General features: G+C 42.9%; 1 protein-coding gene across 4 annotated transcripts in view; it reads left to right on the forward strand.

The window, feature by feature from the left end:
- FGF13 (fibroblast growth factor 13) overlaps window positions 1–25,806 on the forward strand; it is a 524,033-nt gene that overhangs the window by 25,229 nt on the left and 472,998 nt on the right. Inside the window, exon 1 of one of the 4 annotated variants that reach the window (XM_060136941.1) lies at window positions 7,088–7,126. The exons of the other annotated variants lie outside the window; for them this stretch is intronic. The gene's annotated coding sequence lies outside the window, so the exon portion shown is untranslated. Of the gene's footprint in view, window positions 1–7,087; window positions 7,127–25,806 lie in introns of those variants that run through there. 4 annotated transcript variants of the gene reach the window in all.

Here is a 25,806-nt window from a genome sequence, read left to right on the forward strand (position 1 = left end):
AATTAAAGTAATATTACAAGACAACTTTTAAGAAGGGAGTTTACGTTCCTGAGGAGATGGGAATCTTATGGCTGCTAAGAGCCCGAATCCCATTTCTGTCTTTCTGTTGGTTGTTGAATATAGAGTATTTTCAAAATAGTGAATGCCTAGTAGCCCTTGGTATTTTACCCTTTCAGGTAAATATGTTAAAAGTCTTGTGTGACTAAATTTTAAAGACTACTTTTTATGTTAGAGATGAAAGATACCAAGTCTATTTATATTTTTAGCTAATAAAGTTTATTGACCATATTCATGGAGAGGTTGGGTTATTTACAGATTTCCTATGTATAGAAGTCATTTTTGGATATTTTTAAGCTAAGTGACTCAGGAGCACACTCTGCAACAGATACAGGATTGAACGTTTATTGGGTACTTTGAATATACACACTTAATTTTGAATGATGGTGTGACAAATGATTGAATCAAGTCAAAATTTAGCAACAGTTTGAATGAATTTCATAATGTTTTCAGAGCCTACTGCTCGTTTAAATTCGGCCTCCCACCCCATCACCTGGGGTTGATGCTCACAGCCCATCATAACTGCATAGAAGATTATCACAGAGTACAGTGTTTCTAGACTTTCTAAAGCATAGGTAGCAGGTAATTAGTTATTTTGTGCTGCTTAATGAAATATGGCTTTCAGAGCATATAAATTGCTCTTTGTCTTTTTAAATGATGTTCTTCAACTCATTGAGGTTAAGACCAATGATGGACGATGATGTTTTCTCTAACCTTTTTCAGTAACATAGCCAGACAAGATGGACTGTCCTCTTTGGGAGGCGGGAGGGGAATCTTGATTGTGTTTGAAAGTATTAAAATGGCCTCTTGAGCAGCAAATCATCTTTTGTGTATTTGGGCTTTGCATAAACTTTTTTTTTTAGATTAAGTTCTTTAACATCTACTCTTTTTTAAAAAAATTTATTTATTTATTTTTGGCTGCATTGGGTCTTTGTTGCTACCTGTGGGCTTTCTCTAGTTGGTGGCGACGGGGGCTACTCTTCATTGCGGTGCGCGGGCTTCTTAACTGCGGTGGCTTCTCTTGTTGCGGAGCACGGGCTCTAGGTGCGTGGGCTTCAGTAGCTGTGGCACACGGGCTCAGCAGTTGTGGCTCGCGGGCTCTAGAGCGCAGGCTCAGTAGTTGTGGTGCACGGGCTTAGTTGCTCCACGGCATGTGGGATCTTCCCGGACCAGGGCTCGAACCCATGTCCCCTGCATTGGCAGGCGGATTCTTAACCACTGCGCCTCCAGGGAAGTCCCATGCATAAACTTTTAAATTGGCAGATGAATATATAGTTTAGGGCACTCAGCTCCTGAACAGGAGGACCTATTTCCATTTCAGGGAAGAATAACATGTGGTTGTTCAAGCAGATACTCACTTAGCTTTGATTCTCTTCTCTACCTTGTCACATAAGATCTTTTCAGCAGTTCTCTGTTGTAAAAGCACTCAGTTAAGGCTTTGTCTGGTTTACTGCAACCGTGTTCCTGTGGCATTCGGAGACTGTGTAGCCTGTTACAGATAAAATTAAATCGTTTGTAGATTGAGTGAAAGTCCTAGCCAATTCTTGATTTCAAAACTGTCATTTGGTTTGGGAATTCTCTGGCGGTCCGGCGGTTAGGACTCTGCGCTTCCACTGCAGGGTGCACGGGTTTGATCCCTGGTCCTGGTACTAAGATCCCACATGCCGCGTGACATGGCCAAAAAAACCCCACAACTGTTATTTGGTTTGTAGTTGGAGTTTGGGTTTGGGTTTGGGTGTGTTTTTTCAGCAACCCCTTCCCTTGTGCTTAGCCTGAGAGCCATCACATCTGGGCAGGTTTAAAGGCCATGTGGGCTGTGGGTTCTCTCTGAGACGGCCAGCACTAACGTCAGGCTGGGTTTCTGCTGGCTGCTGGGCAGTGGAGGACAGTTCCACGCATAGTCCGAGACGCCAGCCGCTTGCACAGCTGTTGCTGTAACAGATTACGTTGCACACGTGCATTTATGGGTGCACCTCATTTTCAGTTCCCTTCCTGGCCTCTTGCAGTTCCCTTCCTGGCCTTTTCCAGTAGCCTCTCTAATCATACCTAAGAAGGACAGGGCATTGTGGTCAGGCAGCCAGCGTATCAAGTCTTGAACCTGGAAGGCCATTCCAAAAGCTCATCTTGGTCTTGGTAGATTATTGCAGTCGCCTCCGTCAAGTGTCTTTCTCAGACTGGGGCCAGGTGAAGCAGGTGTTTAGAGGTATTTCACCCACAGGAAGTCATGATGTTGGCGACCTCTTATTAAAAACTAGCAGTCAGGGACTTCCCTGGTGGTGCAGTGGTTAAGAATCTGCCTGCCAGTGAAGGGGACACGGGTTCGATCCCTGGTCCGGGAAGATCCCACATGCCGCGGAACAACTAAGCCCGTGCGCCACAACTACTGAGCCTGCGCTCTGGAGCCCGCGAGCCACAACTACCGAGACCCTGTGTGCTGCAACTACTGAAGCCCGCGCGCCTAGAGCCCGTGCTCCGCAACCAGAGAAGCCACCGCAGTGAGAAGCCTGCGCACCGCGACGAAGAGTAGCCCCCGCTCGCCGCAACTAGAGAAAGCCCGCGCGCAGCAACGAAGACCCAATGCAGCCAAAATAAATAAATAAATTGGGGGAAAAAACGAGAGAGAGAAAAAAACTTAGCAATCATAATCTCCCTATTACTCATATAGGGGCTTGTTTTTTCACCTGGTGCGTGTCACCATGGACCAGTACGGTATTATGGAGTGTCATAAGCCCCAGATTTGCTTCCGTGGCCGAGATGGTGATCACAGCCTCAGTGAGGGGGTGTGGCCAGGGAGATCTCTAATGAGAAGCGTTGGTCTTTTCTTGGGGATAGGTGCAGAAGATGAGTGCACAGTGTCCCAAAATCCTCGTCATCATTATTTCCAGTGGTGTGCAGCTTCTTTACTGACAGGCCGGAGCAGGAGTGGGATGCGGGTTAGGGGCACTGTATCTTCTTAGCTCTGCTTCCTCTAAGTCTCTTGCCAGTACAGTTCAAATTGTTAAAAGGCGTTAGGATGCATCCTCGGGCTGGAGGTGTGAGGGAGGTGGGAGTCCGAAAGGATGTTGCAGGATGAGCGAGGAGCAGAAAGTGAGCTGTGGGGTTGAGGTCCATGCCTCGTGCGCAGGGACATGTATGGTGGCTCTGAGCACAGAGCTGGAACTGGGAGAGAACTGGAGCCAGGGTCTGGGTGGTAAGCTGGAGGGCTGATTTGTGAGGCAGTCACTAGGGAGAGGAAACTTAACATTCCAGGTCTCTTTGCAGCTGTGCTGTTTTTATGTTCAAATCAACTCCTCATTCTGGGAATTACAATCAACACAGAACAACCGGAATGTGTTGCAGTTCTTCAAATATATCCAATAAAAGGCCTTTCTAGTGTCTGCTTCATTATGGCTTGTATTTTTGGAGTTGAGAAATTTGAAAGGAATACAAGATAATTGCCAAGATTAAACAATTCAAAGAGGGAAAAAAAACCTCCCATGAATTAAAGTGTGGCAGGTGGAGGGGATCCTCCATGTCTATTACCGTGCTAAGCTTAACGTGGTCTTTGGAATGCGAAGATTGGGCACATAAATATAGCTTTAGCAATTAGCAGAGAAGACAAATGTCTGCAGAAATCATTGTGTGCAGCCACCCATTTACGTTTCCCTATCCAGAGGATCCAGAAGACATGTTAGCAGCAGGATTTCTCGTCCTGTGTAGCGTGGTTCATCCTCATCAGTCCTCACCAACTCTAGATGTAGCTTATCTATTTGTGATATACCAGTTCTACGAACTCACTTGAATGAGATTTCTGACATTTTAAGACGTGACATTTTATCACTTTGGTGAAAGCCATATCTTGATGAAACATTTCTTAGGGGTGTGAATTTCTGGGTAAATGGCACTAATTTCCTAAAGAAAGTGAAATAGTAATCATTATGCCCCCCACTCCAGCCTGCAGGTCTAATTTCTCCTTGAATTGGATGGCCACTTGTTTTTCTCTAAAGCCTTGTTTTCCAGGGTATTAATCCTGAAAATGGGAGTTTTATATTAGAAAAGAGATAAGTTCTTGATTCTTGGGGCACAACGGAAATGTGAAGGACTGTTTTATTAGGGATCTGGGTTTGTAATAAACATTAAGCCTAAATTACAATTACTGTACGTTGAGATTACTGTTAAGCAGTTCTCATGCCCTACTCATGCCTCTGCCCTTGTAAATTACATTTAGCATTGATTTTCAAATGGAAATGGTATTAGTGTCACTGGCTAAGACCCTCCCCACAGGCAGTGGGCAGAGGGTAGTAGGTGTCCTTGCTGAGTCTTTTAAACTGGCAGCACCCTTGGCTTATGTCGGTGTAAGGTTTAGGTTGACGTTCCAGGGGGTGCATTGGGGCTGGGCTGAGCTGAGGCGTTTGCTTGGCCTGCCTGCTCTCAGCCTTGTGCAGAGACTTCAGATTTGGTTTGGACAATCACTGTTGCCCAAAGGAATTCTCAGGTATACATGTCTGTCCTTTATGGAGCCTGTCAGTAGGGCCTGGGAAGAAAGAAAAAAATCTTCTGGTGAAAGGCAGGCCTGGTCAGAGGCCAAATTATATATAAAAGTTATTAAAAAAAATGGTACGAACCCAATTTCCTTGTGTGTAATTGAAGATTATATACAACATGAACAAATCCTAGGTGTACATCTCCACGAATTTTGACAAATGTTTACACCCACATGATAGAATATTTTCATCACCCCAGAAAGTTTTCTTGTGTCCCTTTCTAATCATTCCCTCTTCAAAGGCAACTACTATTTTGATTTCTGTCATCATATTTTAGTTCTCCCTTTATTGAACTGAATGGAAATGGAATCTCGCAGGATGCACTCTTGGTCCCTGAGACCTAGCCACCTCTCTGGTCAGCATGCTTCCTTTCCCAGTTGACAGCCCTTCTTCTTGTCTTGGCATCTGGTTTCTTGGAAGACCCCCACGCTAGGGCACTCAACAGGGTCTTGTACTTGGCAGCCCATAAGGAGCATTTGTTGAATGATCTAGGCAAGGTAGGGAATTCCTTTAAGCCAGGGTACGTCTTTTTCATCCTTAATAATGATCATAGTTATTATTATCATTATTATAGTAGCTTCTAAATTAACGGAGCACTCACTATTTACTAGGCATGCATGATTTTTATATATATCTCATTTAATCCTCATGACAGCCAAATGAAATAGTGAATAGTATTTATGGACTTCAGAGATGAGAAAATTGAAGTTCAGGGAGATTATGTAGTTTGTACGAGGTCACACAGCTAGTGGGTCCCAAATTACTGGCACAGCACCTGGCATTGAACTAAGGATTGCCAGAGGCAGCGCTTTAACTCCGGGGAATTAATGTCAGTGATTGAGTTTCTGACATCTAGATAGGATGGGGAAGTAATTTTGGTTGGAGTCTTAAAAATAATGTAACCCGAGCGGGACCCTACGGGTCCTGCTGGGGACAGACCCCTCCCCCATATCCTCTGCTGTAGTTCCTCTCTGAAGTACCCAGACAATAGTATCTCATGCATATTTCCTGAGTTTTTCAGATGCTAAAACCCACCAGCAATGGAAGAAGTTAACTACTTGATGATCAGGAGCCCCCAGCCCTTCTGGCGCCTAAGGACTGATTAAAGTTAATTGCCCTGTTACTTCACCATCAAGAGAATTGTGTACGAGCTGATCACACACCCTGTGATCAGCCCCCTCACCTGGCCTTTAAAAATGCTTTGCTGAAGCCCTTTGTGGAGTTTGGGGTTCTGCGCTCCAAACTCTGACGTAGGCACACGAACTTGCATTTGGTAACAGCAGTAGTTTTTTTGAGCACTGACCATATGCCAGGGATTGACATGAAATATCTCAAGCTATCCAAGATAGATATACATACTACTATTATTCCCATTTGACAGATGAGAAAACAGTCCCGGGTTGAGACCAGTAGCTGTGGCACACGGGCTTAGTTGCTCCACGGCATGTGGGATCTTCCCGGACCAGGGCTCGAACCCGTGTCCCCTGCATTGGCAGGCGGATTCTTAACCACTGCACCACCAGGGAAGCCCAGTTGATTCTTTTCTAATCCAGGTTTGCACAAGGACCAAATTACTTGCCGTTTGCCAACGTGGACATGACTAGGAAGAGTTTGCCTATACAGGCATGATTGCTCCATGGCTGTGATCTTTGTGCAGCCAAAGAGATGTCCGAACAGATTTCTTGAGTGACTTATCTATCTCGGGCACTGTGCTGCGCCCCCCCAGAGATGAGAGAAACCCAGTCCTACCTTAAGCCTTAGGGGTGCCCTTTCCTTCCTCTTTGGCCTTGGACATTCTCACTTGTACTTTCCAAAGTGCATCTCTCCTCATTTGGCCATGATTCTGACTTTCAAGATGTAAGCATCTGTCAGTTTGAAAATAATGGTATTTCTTCCCCAGAACTGAGTCTGGGAGCTTGTTTCACCTGTGTTCTATCGATTACACTTCCTCTTAATTCACAACTGGGTAAAACTCCCAATTGTTTGTTTATTTATTTTTTCCATTACATGGCATATGCTTTCAGTCTGCCTCTCAGCAGAATCATCTGTCTCGTTTCCCTTCTCTTTCTCTCAACCCCACCCTCTCCTCCTTCCCTCCCTCCCTCCTTTTCTCTCCTGTTCTGCCCCCTTTCTTTTCTTGTCTACAGATGTCAGTGGTTTTCATTAAGTGAATGGGGTTCCTTAGGGTATGCTGGGCTCATTGGAGGATTCTCATGTCTGGATTTTCTCCCTTGATAGCTATAACTTCAGTAAAAGAAATCCCCCCCCTTAACATGTAGCTCCATGGAAGAAGCATTCCACTACTTATTATATAACTCATTTTAAATGGAAAAATAAAGTGCGAGCTTTATTTCTTATACTGTTTATGCTGCCTTCAGTTCGATAATATTTCCAAAAATATATCTTGTGAACAGAGACATACGCCTTGAACGAGCATTATTAATTATAGTTCTCAAAGTTAAGACTCATGCAGTGTTTCTCTGGTGCTGCAGAACCTAGGTTTAACAGCCGTAATGAACAGTGACGGGTCTATCGCGTGGTTATAGGTAAGTTTAATAACAAATGTGAAACCCAGTTCACAAAAAAAATCCCTCCAAATTATGTAGGTAGCATGTCTCCTGCTCTTGCACTGGGGGTCAGTAAACAGATCGAGTTCTTCAAATATTTATCTTGCTCTTAAAAGTAGAAGTAAACAAGCTAAAGAAGGCAGGCTGAGCGCAGTTCTTGAATATATGCCTACAGCTATTTTAAGAATCTTCTTTCAACCACGACTTTGAAAGTATTGTGAATTGACCTGCTTCTCTTGCCTTTGATTCTCCGTGTGTGTGCTCGCCTCTTCCCTTGGGGGGCTTATTGAAAAGACTTCCAAGAGCTCTTGGATTTGCGTGGTTTTCGGAGCCCTGGGAACAATGTGAGCGGTTCTCCTGGAAACGGGGCCGGCGCTCCTCGTGGCTCTCAGCTCCCGGGAGCGTTTGTTTTCCGACTAGACCCGACAAGCTCGGACTCGGGCGGGAACGCCGAACGGCCCGGTTAACCGGCGTCCCTCAGTCGCCGCGGATCCGGCTGGCGGGTTGTTTACAAACCTGTGTGCCCATGAGCCTCGTGATGCGGCGGCTGCCGAAAAAAGAAACACAGAAAAGTTGTGTCACGGAAGGTGAAACTTGGCGAAGAAGTGCTCGGCGCCGGGCATGACAAAGCTGCTCGCGGCGGCGTGCAGCCGAGGGCTTTGCCCACCGGCCCCGGGTGCCGGCGGCCCGGCTCGCTCGCGTGGGGACGCCGCCGAGGGGGCGGGGCGCCGGGGGCAGCCCACGGCCTGGAGGTCTAGACCGCGGGCGCTTTGCAGCCAGTGGGAGGCAGCGTTAAGATGGTGGCGGCGGGCGGGGCCGGAGGAAGAGTGTCCTGACCCCCACCCCCCTCTAGCGATCAGGGCGTCCTTGCCCTGCCTACGCCTGACCCTCTCGCTGGGCCCCTCAAAGGCGGATACCCTTCAAAGCCTGGAAGTCAGGTCTTGGCCAAACAGAAGTGCTTTGCTTTCTCTGTCTTCTGGTCAATGTTAATTCGGTTTCAGCTGTGTAAAAAACCTAGGATGCATCTTGACCAGAACGCCCCTGACCGTTTTGTGTTGGTCTGCTTTTAATATTGCTTATGTTTCGTGGTGTCGATTTTTTTCAGATTACAAAATAATGCATGCAATTTGGAAAATCATAAAAGCATGAAGAAGAAAATATCCCCCAAGGGTCGTACTCCCAGGTTCTTTTTGAGATTATCCTTCCAGTCTTTTTTCTCTGAATTTTATAATACACACGTACACATCTTTAAGTACATGTGTGGGATTACACAGTAGATACTATCACCTGCTTTTCTTCCCTCAACACCCTGTTAGAATGTTTTTCTATGTCATTAAATAATCTTCCACACTATCATTTTTAGTGCGTGCACTGGGTGTGGATTTGGGGGTGACAAAGGAGAGATGGTCATTTGGAGCCTGTGGTTGTGAAAAGTTTTTCTCTGCTGCCTTGATCTTTCTCACTGGGCACCACAAACATTATTCGTATTTTATAAACGTATATATACGAATCTGTGCATATATAAAGATACATATATGCATGTATAAATGTATACATATAAAATTAAATGCATGTAGACAAATATGCATATGTCTAAATAAATACACACACAAATATGCTTAGAATAAACCCTGAAAGAATATATATCAAAAGGAGTCTCTGGGTGGTTGGCTTATAGAAGATGTATAGAGGATGTATACGTATATGTATGTTTATTCGTATCTTCTATTTTCTCTACAGTGGATGTATATAATGATCATAATGATATAATGAAAATTAACATAAACAATATATTGCTTATGGATTGTCTTCAAACTGACTCTTCTGCTCCAGCTCTTACCATTTCTTGATCTGGAATGCTCTACTACCTATTATTTCTACGTTTTGTGATCCTTCATGTCCAAGCTTAACCCACATCCTCCAGGAAGCCTCTCTCCCACCCTCCCTACAGGATCTGTTTACCCCTTGCACTGGGCTTCTCGGTTACCCATCTGGCAAGGTCCGTGGACTACTTTGGATAAATCTGATGATGCAGTTTTCATCTGCTCATGTTTTATCTCCCCAACTAGATTTTTAATTTTTTTAATTTTTTTTATTTTTTTACATCTTTATTGGGGTCCCCAACTAGATTTGAAACCTCCTCAAGGGCCCTTTTCACAAAAGAGGTACAGTACTCAGTAAATGTGTTACTTAACCATCACGCTCAGCATCCTTCCTAGGTTTCTTTAAATGCTCTTGTACCTTTTGAAACTCCAGGCCATATCAGAAGCCCTTAGAATGACAGCAGCAATCCATCTGGATTTAATATTGCTAATTTGATTTGGGGTATAATTTTCACTGTACAGTGGACCATCTTCCAGGTGAAAGTGGCTGCATGGTTAAAAGCATGGATTTTAGAAACTTGGGTTCACATATAAGTTCCTCTGCTTAGTCGCTGTATGATCTTGGGCAAATAATCTTTCTAAGCCTCTTCGCAATGGAGATAGTTATATTTCTCTTACATGCCTATTTTAAAGACAGAATGAAATAATGTGTGAAAAACAAACATAGAATTTGGTCAATGGTCATATTGATAATATTGTTAAAATAGTGGTGATTTTCGTATTGATTATTCAAGTTAGAGGGTTCTTGTTAAAGGGCTTGTTGGCCATAGAAATAAATCTACAGATTGACACATCTGACAGTCATACTCCAATTTAATGGATTTTAGTTATACAGTCACTGGGGATGGGTTCCAGGACCCCCCACCCCCAGATACCAAAATAAAATCCGTGGATGATCAAGTCCCTTATATAAAATGGTGTAGTATCTGCATATAACCTATGCACATCCTCCTGTAGACTTTAGATCATCTCTAGATTACTTCTAATACCAAATGTAAATAGTTGTAAATACAATGTAAATGCTATGTAAATAGTTGATGGCCTGGGGCAAATTCAAGTTTGGTTTTTGAAACTTTCTGGAATTAAAAAAAAACGTTTTTTAGATCCATAGTTGGTTGAATCCACAGACGTGGAATTTGTGGATACAGAGTGCCAACTCTACTAATTCATGTATTAAGTAATTCATCCATTACTTTATCAATGAATATTTGTTGAACCTCCTATGTGACAGCAGTGAGCAGAACACATAATCATCCCGGCTTTCACGGAGCCGATAGTTTAGAGGTTTACTTAGAGGAACCGGACTTTCAGTGCACAAAGCACTCTGTCCCATGTTGGTGATATGTCAAGCAGTGAGTGACCTGGTGCCCATAATAGCCATCCGGGCCCCCGGGCCCTGGCCAGCCCATACTACCAGGGACGGAACCTGGGTGAAGTTGGACATGGGTTATTCATCTTTGGTCCAGGGACCACTAGAGCTGAGGTTCCTAAACCTGCTTGGGCATCAGCACCACCTTCCACCACATACATCTCTACCATGAGAATTTGACTCAGTAGATCTGAGTATGGGGCTTATGAACCCATATGGTTTATAAATCTCCTTAAGTGATTCGAACGCACAGCCAATTATGGGGCTTACTGCTCCTGAGCAGTGTTTCTCTAGCTTGCAGGAAGTTAACAGTCACCTGTAGGGTTTGTTGAAAAACAAAAACAAAAAAACTACCCCTCCCCCTGACCTGCTGACAAAGAACTTTAGGAAGAGAGTTTGGTACTGTGAATTGTAAATCAGCATCTGGGTGATTCTTATCATTGAGCAAGTTGGGGAAACACTGTCCCAGAGACATCAAAGGACCCCTGGCTATTATGTGTAAATGTGCATTTTTCCGGTGGTGGCATCCATAGCTTTCAGCAGATTCTCAGAGGGTTCAGCATCTCCAGAAATAGCCCTGAGCTCTGTGCCCAGCATTGTCGCCCATGAACTGTGTGCACTGGGTCCTCAGTTTTCTCAGCCCTACTCATCCTCCCCAGGCAGATGTTCTGTTTGGAAGCCTCCTTTCTCCATTCTTGCTCCTTTCTCTCTTGTCAGGCTGGCCTCCGTTCTTTCTGTTGCTTCCAGGAAGAGAATTTCAAAGCCTTGGGCCCTTCCAGAGAGGGCGGGGCTGGGAGGGAGCTCTGGGGATGCCATCCAGAGCTGGCCATCCCAGCATAGCTGTGAGAATGGTGGAGGTCAGTGAGCAGTTATTTTGACCCTTCTGGGGGCTGGACCTCAATGGATCTTCATGTGGGGGGATAAGGGTCTGGAAAGTGCGACTTCTAAGATAATCCTTTGCCAGTCCAGAGCGGGTGGGCAAGGGCATTCCCCCTTCTTGGTACCACTTTCCTGCCTGTACGTGGCAGGAGGTGGGGCGGGGTGGGATTGCAAGGGTTGGGCCAGGCTCAGACACTTCCCTACTTGGTCTCCCCCAGGCAGCCAGCAGTGTCGCTGTCACTGGTTCATGAGCAGTCACGTGCATTGACCTATTACTGCTAGTTACTTTGAGTTATAAATGGTTTTTATTTCCCCTGTGGAATTGGGGATTCAGGCTGTATAGAACGACCTGATTTGTATCACAAGAGCCTTTGGGACTTTGACAGATTTCACCACTTAAAAAACACAGCTTTTTGTCTCTACCCCACTGGACATAAAAGCAATCTTTGAATTTATGGAACAAAGAGCATGTCTTTAAACGGCAGTGCACACAGAAAGGGAGGAAAGGGAAGTAAGACAGTTCGTCCTCTTTTCTGAGGCCATTGTCTCCAGGCAAGTGACAAAACTGAATACGCTGAAAAATCTTGTATTGATTTTTTAGTGCACAGGCATCTCCCTAGGATCTGAAAACCTGGTAGAAGATAATAAACTTGTTCTCCTGCCTTTGAGCCAGGAGTTGAGTTGCTTGGTTTACTGAGGGTGAGATTTTGACCAGGGTGCCTCTCGCTTGACCATTATTGATAGAGAAGAGGCTCGCTTTCTGAAAGCCTGATATATACAGATTGGATTTAAATGGTGGATGGGGAGGTCATTGCGATATTGAAGGACTTACTGTTTTATGAAAAGGTTTTCTTTTCATAGCATCATCTCTGGTGTATCTGAATGTTTCTTTACGGATCAAGGATTACTTCATTAAAAATAAAGAAATAAAGGCCAAGGCTAGAGGTCTCTTGTTGAAGCATTTGGGCTTCCTGCAGTTCTCATTATAAGCTATTGCTCGCAGTGGCTGTTTTCACTTCCCAGGTTCTTTTTAAAAATCTTCATTTTTACTTTTCATTGTGGGAAAATATACAGTGATTTTTTTTTTAAAGTGTACAGTTCTGTGGTGTTATGTGCACTCACGTTGTTCTGCGAACATCACCGCCATACTTCCAAGATTCGTTTTTTTAGAATTGTATATATTTTTTTATAAGGCAGATTCTTATTAGTTATCCATTTTATACATATTAGTGTATACATGTCAATCCCAATCTCCCAATTCATCACACAACCCCCCTGCCCCCGCCACTTTCCCGCCTTGGGCCCCATATGTTCGTTCTCTGCATCTGTGTCTCAATTTCTGCCCTGCAAACTGGTTCATCTGTACCATTTTTCTAGGTTCCGCATATATGCGTTAATATACCATATTTGTTTTTCTCTTTCAGACTTACTTCACTTTGTATAACAGTCTCTAGATCCATCCACGTCTCTACAAATGACCCAATTTCGTTCCTTTTTATGGCTGAGTAATATTCCATTGTATATATGTACCACTTCTTCTTTATCCATTGGTCTGCCGATGGGCATTTAGGTTGCTTCCATGATCCGGCTATTGTAAACAGTGCTGCAATGAGCATTGGGATGCATGTGTCCTTTTGAATTATGGTTTTCTCTGGGTATATGCCCAGTAGTGGCATTGCTGGGTCATATGTTAATTCTCTTTTTATTTTTTTAAGGAACCTCCATACTGTTCTCCATAGTGCCTGTATCAATGTACATTGCCACCAACAGTGCAAGAGGGTTCCCTTTTCTCCATACCCTCTCCAGCATTTGTTGTTTGTAGATTTTCTGATGATGCCCATTCTAACTGGTGTGAGGTGATATCTCCCTGTAGTTCTGATTTGCATTTCTCTAATAATTCGTGATGTTGAGCAGCTTTCCATGTGCTTCTTGGCCATCTGTATGTCTTTTTTGGAGAAATGTCTATTTAGGTCTTCTGCCCATTTTTGGATTGGGTTGTTTGTTTTTTTAATATTGAGCTGCATGAGCTATTTATATATTTTGGAGATTAATCCTTTGTCCGTTGATTCATTTACAAATATTTTCTCCCATTCTGAGGGCTGTCCTTTCGTCTTGTTTATGGTTTGCGTTGCTGTGCAAAAGCTTTGAAGTTTCATTAGGTCCCATTTGTTTATTTTTGTTTTTATCTCCATGACTCTAGGAGATGGATCAAAAAGATCTTGCTGTGATTTATGTCAAAGAGTGTTCTGCCTATGTTGTCCTCTAAGAGTTTTATAGTGTCCGGTCTTACATTTAGCTCTCTAATCCATTTTGAGTTTATTTTTGTGTATGGTGTCAGGGAGTGTTCTAATTTCATTCTTTTACATGTAGCTGTCCAGTTTTCTCAGCACCACTTATTGAAGAGACGGGCTTTTCTCCATAGTATATCCTTGCCTCCTTTGTCATAGATTAGGTGTGTGGGTTTATCTCTGGGCTTTCTATCCTGTTCCATTGATCTATATTTCTGTTTTTGTGCCAGTACCATTGTCTTGATGACTGTAGCTTTGTAGTATAGTCTGAAGTCCAGGAGCCTGATTCCTCGAGCTCCGTTTTTTTCCCTCAAGACTGCTTTGGCTCTTCGGGGTCTTTTGTGTCTCCATACAAATTTTAAGAGCTTTTGTTCTAGTTCCGTAAAAAATGCCATTGGTAATTTGATAGGGATTGCACTGAATCTGTAGATTGCTTTGGGTAGTATAGTCATTTTCACAATATTGATTCTTCCAATCCAAGAACATGGTATATCTCTCCATCTGTTTGTATCATCTTTAATTTCTTTCATCAGTGTCTTATAGTTTTCTGCATACAGGTCTTTTGTCTCCCTAGGTAGATTTATTCCTAGGCATTTTATTCTTTTTGTTGCAATGGTAAATGGGAGTGTTTCCTTAATTTCTCTTTCAGATTTATCATCATTAGTGTATAGGAATGCAAGAGATTTCTGTGCGTTAATTTTGTATCCTGCAACTTTACCAAATTCATTGATTAGCTCTAGTAGTTTTCTGGTAGCATCTTTAGGGTTCTCTATGTATAGTATCATGGCATCTGCAAACAGTGACAGTTTTACTTCTTTTCCAATTTGTATTCCTTCTATTTCTTTTTCTTCTCTGATTGCCGTGGCTAGGACTTCCAAAACTGTGTTGAATAATAGTGGCAAGAGTGGGCATCCTTTTTATGTTCCTGATCTTAAAGGAAATGCTTTCAGTTTTTCACCACTGAGAATGATGTTTGCTGTGGGTTTGTCATATATGGCCTTTATTATGTTGAGGTAGGTTTCCTCTATGCCCACTTTCTGGAGAGTTTTTATCATAAATGGGTGTTGAATTTTGTCAAAAGCTTTTTCTGCATCTATTGAGATGAACATATGGTTTTTCTCCTGAAGTTTGTTAATATGGTGTATCACATTGATTGATTTGTGTATATTGAAGAATCCTTGCATCCCTGGGATAAATCCCACTTGATCATGGTGTATGATCCTTTTAATGTGCTGTTGGATTCTGTTTGCTAGTATTTTGTTGAGGAGTTTTGCATCTATATTCATCAGTGGTATTGGTCTGTAATTTCCTTTTTTTGTAGTATCTTTGTCTGGTTTTGGTATCAGTGTGATGGTGGCCTCATTAAATGCGTTTGGGGGTGTTCCTTCCTCTGCAGTTTTTTGGAAGAGTTTGAGAAGGATGGGTGTTAGCTCTTCTCTAAGTGTTTGATAGAAGTCACCTGTGAAGCCATCTGGTCCTTGACTTTTGTTTGTTGGAAGATTTTTAATCACAGTTTCAATTTCATTACTTGTGATTGGTCTGTTAATATTTTCTCTTTCTTCCTGGTTCAGTCTTGAAAGGTTATACCTTTCTAAGAATTTGTCCATTTCTTCCAGGTTGTCCATTTTATTGGCACAGAGTTGCTTGTAGTAGTCTCCTAGGATGCTTTGTATTTCTGTCGTGTCTGTTGTAACGTCTCCTTTGGCATTTCTAATTTTATTGATTTGAGTCCTCTCCTTCTTTTTCTTGATGAGTCTGGCTAATAGTTTATCAATTTTGTTCGTCTTGTCAAAGAACCAGCTTTTAGTTTTATTGATCTTTGCTATTGTTTTCTTTGTTTCTATTTCATTTATTTCTGCTCTGATCTTCATGATTTCTTTCCTTCTACTAACTTTGGGTTTTGTTTGTTCTTCTTCCTCTAGTTCCTTTAGGTGTACGGTTAGATTGTTTATTTGAGATTTTTCTTGTTTCTTGAGGTAGGCTTGTATTGCTATAAACTTCCCTCTTAGAACTGCTTTTGCTGCATCCCATAGGTTCTGGGTTGTCATGTTTTCATTGTCATTTGTCTCTAGGTATTTTTTGATTTCCTCTTTGATTTCTTCAGTGATCTCTTGGTTATTTAGTAATGTATTGTTTAGCCTCCATGTGTTTGTGTTTTTTACATTTTTTTCCCCTGTAATTGATTTCTAATCTCATAGTGTTGTGGTCAGAAAAGGTGTTTGATATGATTTCAGTTTTCTTAAATTTACTAAGGCTTGATTTGTGACCCAAGATCTTATCTATTCTGGAGAATGTTCCATGTGCACTTGAGAAGAAAGTGTAATCTGCTGTTTTTGGGTGGAATGTCATAAATATCAATTAAATCTATCTGATCTGTTGTGTCATTTAAAGCTTGTGTTTCCTTATTCATTTTCTGTCTGGATGATCTGTCCACTGGTGTAAGTGAGGTGTTAAACTCCCCCACTATTATTGTGTTACTGTCAATTTCCTCTTTTATAGCTGTTAGCAGTTGCCTTATGTATTGAGGTGCTCCTATGTTGGGTGCATATATATTTACAATTGTTATATCTTCTTCCTGGATTGATCCCTTGATCATTATGTAGTGTCCTTCCTTGTCTCTTGTAACATTCTTTATTTTAAAGTCTATTTTATCTGATATGAGTATTGCTACGCCAGCTTTCTTTTGATTTCCATTTGCATGGAATATCTTTTTCCATCCCCTCACTTTCAGTCTGTATGTGTCCCTAGGTCTGAAGTGGGTCTCTTGTAGACAGCATATATATGGGTTTTGTTTTTGTATCCATTGAGCCAGCCTGTGTCTTTTGGTTAGAGCATTTAATCTATTCACGTTTAAGGTAATTATCGATATGTATGTTCCTATGACCATTTTCTTAATTGTTTTGGGTTTGTTTTTGTAGGTCCTTTTCTTCTCTTGCGTTTCCCACTTAGAGAAGTTTCTTTAGCATTTGTTGTAGAGCTGGTTTGGTGGTGTTGAATTCTCTCAGCTTTTGCTTGTCTGTAAAGCTTTTGATTTCTCCATCGAATCTGAATGAGATCCTTGCCGGGTAGAGTAGTCTTGGTTGTAGGTTCTTCCCTTTCATCACTTTAAATATATCATGCCACTCCCTTCTGGCTTGCAGAGTTTTTGCTGAGAAATCGACTGTTAACGTTATGGGAGTTCCCTTGTATGTTATTTGTTGTTTTTCCCTTGTTGCTTTCAATAAGTTTTCTTTGTGTGTAATTTTTGTCAGTTTGATTACTACGTGTCTCATCGTGTTTCTCCTTGGGTTTATCCTGCCTCGGACTCTCTGCACTTCCTGGAGTTGGGTGGCTATTTCCTTTCCCATGTTAGGGAAGTTTTCGACTATAATCTTTTCAAATATTTTCTCTGGTCCTCTGTCTGTCTCTTCTCCTGGGACGCTTGTAATGTGAATGTTGTGTTTAATGTTGTCCTAGAAGTCCCTTCGGCTGTCTTCATTTCTTTTCATTGTTTTTTCTTTATTCTGTTCTGTGGCAGTGAATTCCACCATTCTGTCTTCCAGGTCACTTATCCATTCTTCTGCCTCAGTTATTCTGCTATTGATACCTTCTAGTTTGTTTTTCATTTCAGTTATTGTATTGTTCATTTCTGTTTGTTTGTTCTTTAATTCTTCCAGGAGTTTGTTCTTTAATTATTCTAGGTCTTCGTTAAACATTTCTTGCTACTTCTCGATCTTTGCCTCCATTCTTTTTCCGAGGTCCTGGATCATCTTCACTATCATTATTCTGAATTCTTTTTCTGGAAGGTTTCCTATCTCCACTTCATTTAGTTGTGTTTCTAGGGTTTTATCTTGTTCCTTCATCTGGTACATAGCCCTCTGCCTTTTCATCTTGTCTGTCTTTCTGTGAATGTTGTTTTTGGTCCACAGGCTGCAGGATTGTAGTTCTTCTTGCTTCTGCTGTCTGCCCTCTCATACTTCCAAGGTTCTTAATGAGAGATTATAATGGCTGGAAGGGACCATAATAACCATTTTGCCCAACCTTCCCATTAGAGAGAAGAGGGAAATCAGGCCCACAGCGATGTAGTGATCTGCCCAAGGCCAGAAAGCAACTTATTAACAGGAGCCTAGCCCAGTGCATTTCTGTGTGACCACATTGATAGTAAAGGTGTCGTCTTTGACTCTACTGGTAGCAGAATCAAGGATTGGCCTAAATATTTAGGATGTTTCCCTGATTTTTTTTTAAATCAAGTAAGCCATCAGTCTTTATGATTTAGAGCCAGAAGCCCTTCACGCATCATCTAGTTCCAATTCCAAATTTAAAATATTGGTTCCATTTGCTATTTCTAAATCTGAATTCAACTACAAAAAGATGCTAACGTTCTGATTTCCAAAATTCAGTCCAATTCTCCCCCAGTCTTCCTTCCAGTGACTCCTTGACATTCCATGTTGAAACCAGGTTCTTTGTGGGTGGCTGTTATTAATAAGCTTTCCCTGAGATGTTTACAGTAACTGCTGTGACCTAAATAAAATTTGCCTGTATTGTTTTTTCCCCACAAAGGCAAGAACAGTTTTTAAAAGTGTGTTCGTCTCTCATACCAGTGTACTTACCTGTGACTAAAAGAGCTGAACATTGGGGTTTTTTTTGTCCTGTTTATTACATTAGGTAAGGACACTTTCATTAGATGGAGTAGGGTATTTCTACACAAGTTAAACTGTTTGGGGCCTTTGTGTACCATAACCACTTGTTCTTGGAGTAGAGGTTCAAGACAATGTACCATGTAGCTTTACAGCATGATCCTTCATAAAAATTTTATTTCTAATTGTGATACAGTAAACGTGATAGAAAATTTATCATCTTCAACCATTTTTAAGTGCACAGTTCAGTAGTGTTAAGTATCTTCACATTGTTGTGCAACCAATCTCCAGAACTTTTTTATCCTGTGTAACTGAAACTCTACCCATTAAGCAACATCTCCCCATCCCTCTTGCCCCCAGCCCCTGGAAACCACCACTCTCCTTTCTGTTTCTATGAGTTTGACTGTTTTAGAGAACTTATGTATAAGTGGAATCTTATAGTATTTATCTCTTTGTGACTGGTTTATTTCACTTAAGATAATGTCCTCATGGTCCATCCATGTTGTGGCATGTGTCAGAATGTCCTCCTAAAAGGCTGAATGATATTCCCGTGTATATTGTATTAGTCAGGGTTCTCCAGAGAAACAGAATCAATAAGATATCTCTATATAGATAGAGATGGAGATAGAGGACATTTATTACAGAAATTGCCTCATGTGGTTATAGAGGCCGAGAAGTCCCACAGTCTGCCATCTGCAGGATGGAGAACCAGGAAAGCCGATGGTGTTATTCAGTCTGAGTACAAAGGTTTGAGAACCAGGGGAGCTGATGATGTAACTTTTACTCCAAGATCGAAGGCCTGGGGGTGGGGTGGGGGGTCGGGTGGTGTAAGTCCTGGACTTTGAAGGCCTGAGAACCAGGACCTCCGATGTCCACGGGCAGGAGGGGATGGACATCCCAGCTCAAGGAGAAAGAGAATTTGCCCTTCCCCCAGCCTTTTGTTCTGTTGGGGACCTCAAGGGATTGGATGGTGCCTGCCCACATTAGTGAGGGGGATCTTATGTACTCAGTCTACTGACTCAAATGCTAATCCTTTCCAGAGACACCCTCACAGACACACCCCAAGATAATGTTTTACCAACTATCTGGTAAAACATCTCATAGCCCAGCCAAATTGACACATAAAGTCAACCATCACATGTGTATGTACCACATTTTCTTTATCCATTTCCTCTGCTGATGGACATTTGGGTTTTGCTTCTACCTTTTGGCTAATGCTGCTGTGAGCGTGGGTGTTGATTATTTTTCTGTTGTTGTTTAAGTGATGGGAGAAGTTGGGTCTTTTTGTTTGTTTTTTTGTTTTTGTTTGTTTTTTGTGGTACGCGGGCCTCTCACTGCTGTGGCCTCTCCTGTTGCGGAGCACAGGCTCCGGACGCGCAGGCTCAGCGGCCATGGCTCACGGGCCCAGCCGCTCTGCGGCATGTGGGATCTTCCTGGACCGGGGCACAAACCCGTGTCCCCTGCATCGGCAGGCGGACTCCCAACCACTGCGCCACCAGGGAAGCCCTGTTTGTTTTTTTTTTTTTTTTTTTCTTTGGCTGTGTTGGGCAGCTTGTGGGATCTTAGTTCTCTGACCAGAGATTGAACCTGGGCCCCGGCAGTAAAAGCACTGAGTCCTAACCACTGGACCTCCAGGGAGTTCCCGGGAGACGTTGTTTTAACGTACTCGATTTGTTTCCTCAGTCTTAGTCCTAGGTCATCAAAATAATATGGTGAATGAAGTGAAGGAAGAGCCCAAACCATCAGGCTGGGCCCTGAGGATGGAGGTGTTAATCCAAATGGCTTGCAAGTTTGAGAACCATGAGAAGAGAGAATAGGGCTTTTGTTGGTCCTCTTCTGTCTATGTATTTATTTTATGGTGGGTTTTTTTTGGTACAGTGATGTTTTGGTAGAAATAATGTGGTTTCTCTGAGATAGCCTTCATGATCCTTCATCCCTGCATTAGGAGTGGACTGTGCCTTCCAGTGGCCTTTGCAGTTTATCTCCATTTCCCTTTTGCTTTGTAAGTCTCTCCCCCTGTACTGTAAACTTCTTGAGCTCAGGGCCGCTGTCATTCATCTGTGGATGTCCAGTAACCTAGGGCAGAGACTGGCCCATAAAGCAAGTACATTAAATGCTTGTTTGAGCAGAAATTTGACTCATTCTGTCATTTGGAAAATTGTAACTTCCTAGTTAGTCTTGGAACAACTTGACATTTTTGTTTTCCTCTGCTTCTTTTATGTGTGAGACATGGCTTATGTTCAGGCGCACAAATTAGGTTTAAATATGTGACAATTAAGTTTCTTTCTCTCAATCCTTTGCTGAATACTTGGCATGAAATAGAGGAAATATCCAGGCCTGGACTTTAGTGTTGATCTGTGTAGCCCCTCTGAACATCTTCACTGTGCATCCTCTCTCCTCCCAGCCCCCTCATAAGATGGTTTGCACAGGTCTTGTGTGTGGCTTTGGCTTGTACAGCCAGTGCCGTGAGTGCTGTAATTGTATCGGGGCACATATTTCCCACTCTGTGTACTGGCTCCTAAGCCTTGTTTTTCACACCCCTTGCCATCTTCAAAACCCTCCAGAACATCTTTTTTATGTTTCCCGAAATAGAAATCTCCCCAAGTGGACTCTGGTTTCTAATAAAAGCCCTAGCAATATTTAATATATTCTGTTTCCCATTGGTGAGCAGAGAGCGTGCAGATACACTTATTAGGCGATAGACAATACTTTAGAAACACATGCCTGAGAATCTGGACACCATTCATTCAAAGAGCACCAGCCACCTTGCAGGCTCAGTGCCAGGCACTGAGGGGCAGAGAGTCCCTGTCTTTGCTCCCTCAGGGCTGACAGTGGGAAGGATGGAGAGCTGGGGAAGCTGGCGAGAAGGGCACTGCCCTAGCTGGGGGGCAGTTAGTAGCGGGAACATTGACCTGACACCTGCAGGATGAGCAAGGGTTCGTCAGTTGATGAGACGGAACAAGTTTCATGGCAAGTGGGAACGGTACATGCAAAGGCTGGCAGACAGTGAGAACCAGGCTTACTTAGAGAACCGAAGGAAGTTCAGGGTTCCTTGAGCAGCGAGTCAGCCTAGTGACAGGCCAGGCCTTGCACGCCCTGAGTTATGCCACTCATGTGGCAGTGGATGTTCTCAGTGATTTCCAGTTTTTAAGAAGAATTTCCAAAACACCATTTCTCTCTGCATCAACAAGCAGCTTCCCTGATTGGAAGAAATATATGAAAAGACAAAACTATACAGAATTCAAGCAGGCTCAGTGATAACAATGGGCGAGTTTAAATGCCGACTGTGAACAAAACCGTGGGATATGATCTTTTTAAATGAATAAAACTCATTAGGTTTTTAAGTAGAAGCCTTTGTTGTTAAAGTTTTTTTTTTTTACCACCAAAATTTTAGTTTCCATGGGTCACCATACAGTTGATCCTTTTGCCCATTTCACCCTCCCCCTCCCCTTTCTAGTAACCACTACTCTGTTCTCTGTATCTACGTGGTTTTGTTTGGTTTGTTCATTCATTTATTTATTTTTATTTGTTGATTAGTGTTTTAGATTCCACATATGAATGAAGTCATACAGTGTTTCTCCGTGTGACTTATTTCCCTTAGCACGATACCCTCAAGGTCCATCCATGTTGTCCCAAATGGCAAGATTTTATCTTTTTTATGGCTGGTAGTATTCTCTTCTATGTATATACCACACCTTCTTCATCCATTGATGGGCATTTAGGTTGTTTTCATGTCTCGGCTATTGTAAATAATGCTGCTGTGAACATAGGGGTGCACATATCTTTTCGGATTAGTGTTTTTGTATTCTTTGGGTAAATTCCCAGAAGTGGAATTGCTGGATCCTATGGTAGTTGTATTTTTAAGTTTTTGAGGAATCTCTATATTGTCTTCCATAGTGGCTGCACCAATTCACATTCCCAGCAACAGCTTATGAGGCTTCCCTTTTGGCCACATCCTCACCAACACTTGTTATTTCTTGTCTTTTTCATAATAGCCATTCCGAGAGATGTGAAGTGATGTCTCGTGGTTTAACGTTGTTTATTTTGTGCTACTAAGATCAAAGGCCTTGGAGTTCTGTGAATTGTAGGCTCTGTGCTTAGAAATCCATATATGCGTTTGCAGTGTTTTGTTTTTTTTTAAAACTGGTAAGAGGAGTGCGAGATAACCTTTTAGCTATTCAGAATATGGATTGTTTAGCAGTCAGATACTGCCAGCCCAGAAAGCAACTTAATCAACTTTATTCATACAAAAGTACAAAGTAATATGGCTAGTTATTAGTAGGTCATGAATTTTTATTAAGTCAAAAAGACCATTGGTATTTAACAGATAGCGTCATTCTTGAGAGCTGGGGGTATAGCCAGGCAGGATGCAACTCACTAACGGCTCCAACTTACATCACTCCTGGTGGCTCTCAGCTTTGACTTCAGCAGTTGCAGAAAAGTAAATGTGCTCTCCCAAATATTACCCAGAAGTTGCCACAAAGAAATTTCAGTACAGTTCCATGTATTTCACTTAATCCATTCATTGAACATGTGTTGGGTGCCAGCTCTGTGTCAGGCTTGATTCTAGGTGCTGGTGATACAAAGGTGAACAGGCTATAGATGGTCCCTGCCCTCATGGGGCTCACAGTCTAGTGGGGAATACGCACAAGGATATTGTCGATTGGGATAAACACAGTGTGAGCAGTGTGTAATAGGAGAAGCCCAGGGAGCAGTGCGAGCCCAGAGGAGGGCAGCTAACCCAGCCTGGAAGGGGTGCAGGGAAGGCTTCCTGGGGAAAGAGACGTTTAACTGGGATCAGAAAAGTGAGTTAGGAGTTGGCCGCGCAGAGAGGAGGGCGAGGAGAATTTCAAGCAGCGAGAACAGCGCATCTGAAGACAAAGAAAGGGGAGGGGAACGGAGGGAAGTAAGAGAGAGAGGGAAGGAGAAGGAGAGGGTTTGCAAAAGGAAGTATAAATGTGCATAGTTGAATAACATTCATTATGACTAGAGAGGCATGAGGTGCACCTCAAGACGTAGGCAGGGGCCAGTGCAAAAGGCGTTGAGGGCTTGGTCTATCAGGATGAGGAGTTTGACTGTCATTTTTAAATGCATTGGGACACCTGTGGAGGGTTGTATGGTGGAGAGCCCTGTGACCTGATGTGCATTTTTTTTTTTTTTTTGCGGTACGCAGGCCTCTCACCGTTGTGGCCTCTCCCGTTGCGGAGCACAGGCTCCGGACGCGCAGGCTCAGCGGCCATGGCTCACGGGCCCCGCCGCTCCGCAGCATGTGGGATCTTCCCGGACCGGGGCACGAACCCGTGTCCCCTGCATCGGCAGGCGGACCCCCAACCACTGCGCCACCAGGGAAGCCCTGATGTGCATTTTGAAAAGCTCTGGCTGCCTGGGAAAGCAGTGGGAAAGCTGATGCAGGTGGTCCAAGCTTAGACTCGGTAAAGTAGGAACGAAGATGGATGATGTCTAAAGATCTGAGGGCACTCTTCAAGGGGTAGAGGAGATTGGGTTTAAGGCTAACAGTAACATGAGTGGCCCATTTATATCTCATTTAATTAGGGGGGCGAGAGGAGTCCAGAATGATGACTCTCATTTTCTGGAGTCCACTTCCATCTCTAGCACCTAGAAAGGGTGTGATTGGGCAGTGTCACTTCTCCTCTCTGCATCTCCTTCCCGTCATCTCTTAAGTTTCCCCAATGTGATTGCAGAACCATTTTCAACAGTGATTGATAATGACCTTCATATCATTTACTTCTAAGGTATATAGCAGATCCTCAATAAATATTGGGCAAATAAATGAAGGGACATTGGTCAGCCACCTCTCATTTCTTATGCAGGTCCAATTCCCGGTTAGGTGCACGTTAGCATATTCGGTCTCTCTTATCTGCAGCTGACTGATGGGAATATTATCTTCAGATGACTAGACCAGTTAAAAGTGGAAATCAAACCTTAGAGTGTGTGTGTCATAATGGTCCCCATATTGCACTGGGGCCCGAGAACTCAGGTTTTATTTCCTGCTTTGCTGTTATCTTGCTTTATTTTATGCAAGAGAAAATCACTACAGAGCTTTATATCAATATTCATGCCTGTAAAATATAGAGGATAAGGCCAGATCCTGACTTAGTTTTAAGGTTGCTGTTATTAACAAGATAATAGCTTTTAAGCATCTAGTGTTTATAATAGATCATTCCCCTAAGGGCTTAAGGGTGGTTGTCATTGGGGGTGGGCTAAGGCAGAGAACAGAAGCCCCTGAAGAGCTTTTTCAGAGCGTCTGTGTCCTGACTGTTATCTTACTGCCGTGGGGATGTGGGCTGGACCGGTGGGGTGGGCTACGGCTGTCCTGGGAATCCCTCAGCTCATTCCGGGGGAGAGACCCTGCTCTGCAGTCTCCTGCAACATGGTCTTCTCTTGTTTCAGAAATGCCGGATGTAAAACCAAAGCTACAACTGGTAAGAAGCCCATCCCAGTTCAAGGGAAATGTATGGATATTGGTAATGCTGTTGACAAAGGCTACATTTTAGGGTCGACACTGTGAAGTCACACTGCTGTGGAATCGGGATTGGTGTGTCCTGAACAGTAGAAAGGAAAGCTGGTATCAGATAGTGGATAGAAGGAAACACTTCATTATGCACAAGTATCCAGGTATACTTGTGAGATGAACTGCTAGCAAAGCAAAAGTGAGATGAACTTCTAGCAAAGCAAAACTTTACAGAGTTCATGGATTTTGTGATTTTGCCGTAATGAATAAATACATTTTTTTTAAACAATTTTCTTATTGTTTTTAAAAAGTAATTATTGCCCGAGTGGTCGGGCAAGTGTCAGAATGTGCTCAGCATACCCTGTCCCCGTAGATAGTTCAGGCTTGGCCCCTGTGGGATTTATGAATCCTGCATCACTGAGTCTGATTTAATGAGTTTTGCTCCAGTGCAAAACAAAGTTAATACAGGTACTGCCCAGGGCTGGTTTCATCTGTGCATGAACCAGACCTAAATGGTCTACATTTGAGGCTATAATGGTGAGAGTTGTCCCAGTAAAGTGTCCTGGAACATGCATCTGCGTGCTTCCTCTGAAGAAGATGGTCCTGCTAGGTCAGATATGCATTAGCAAACCTGAAGAAATAAAGAAGGTTACATTCTGAAATGAGACTTCAAGTTGGTATGGGAAAATTTTATTTCATCTTGGAAAGCAAGGATTTTTCATATAACATTCATTCAGCAAATATGTATTGACTATCTGCTATGTGCTAGGCACTGTTCCAGGTAGAGGTGACACAGCAGTGACTAGAACTGAGATCTCTGCCCTCCTGGGCTTACATTCCTGTGTGCATGTGTGTATGTACGTGTGTATTTTGGGGGGCATACAACACACAAAATGGTAGTCAGTGGCTGCGGTCTTGTGTGTGGTGTTCAGGGCTAGACTCAACTAAGGTGGCATTTGAGTAAAAACCTGAGCGACAGTCACACAGATAATCTGGGGGAAGAGGATTGCACACTTTTGCGTGTTGCTTGGGGAAAAAAAAAAAAGCATTGCCCAGCAGTCAGGCCGTCAGAGTTGTTTTCTACTGAACAGGAGTGAGGTCCTTCCTGCATTCCTGTATAAATTCTGCGAGGCAGAATTTCAAATGTAGTCT

This window comes from Lagenorhynchus albirostris, chromosome X (genome assembly GCF_949774975.1).
Source record: "Lagenorhynchus albirostris chromosome X, mLagAlb1.1, whole genome shotgun sequence".
In the NCBI taxonomy this organism is placed as follows: Eukaryota; Metazoa; Chordata; class Mammalia; order Artiodactyla; family Delphinidae; genus Lagenorhynchus; species Lagenorhynchus albirostris.